This window comes from Penaeus monodon, chromosome 23 (assembly GCF_015228065.2).
Source record: "Penaeus monodon isolate SGIC_2016 chromosome 23, NSTDA_Pmon_1, whole genome shotgun sequence".
NCBI classification, from domain to species: Eukaryota; Metazoa; Arthropoda; class Malacostraca; order Decapoda; family Penaeidae; genus Penaeus; species Penaeus monodon.
In genome coordinates this window covers 17,861,368-17,861,744 of record NC_051408.1, presented here as the reverse complement: position 1 = coordinate 17,861,744, position 377 = coordinate 17,861,368, and the positions used below count along the sequence as shown (strand labels likewise).

Sequence of the window (377 nt, the reverse complement as noted above, 5' to 3'; positions counted from 1 at the left end):
AAACGCCAAGGCCTCCTGGAAGCCAAAAAACAAAACTTAAACTCACGCTTCCGAGTGAAGGCGGAAAACATCTCATTAATTCAGCCAACGCGTGTTATCTCCCGTGGAAAGCCACTCATTACAACGATCATCGATTCCGCAATGCGAATTAGTACGAATTAGTATTGCTGAATAGACATTTACCAGCAGAGCACGGCCCATCATTTGCAAGATGCATGTAAACGTTTGATTTCTTTGGTATTTCACCTTAAGTGGTAAGCTTAACAGCAATACTGATTATTATATTAAGACTACCACCTAACATTAACTGTTTGTTGGCGAATACAACGCAACGATGACCATTATGATCAACATGTGGAGAATAAGAGAAGTTGATG

At 40.3% G+C, this 377-nt stretch overlaps 1 protein-coding gene across 1 annotated transcript in view; it reads left to right on the top strand.

Annotated features, from left to right (window-relative positions):
- The window catches only part of LOC119587855, a gene marked incomplete in the record, with an annotated part of 15,462 nt that overhangs the window by 13,140 nt on the left and 1,945 nt on the right, over nucleotides 1–377 (top strand).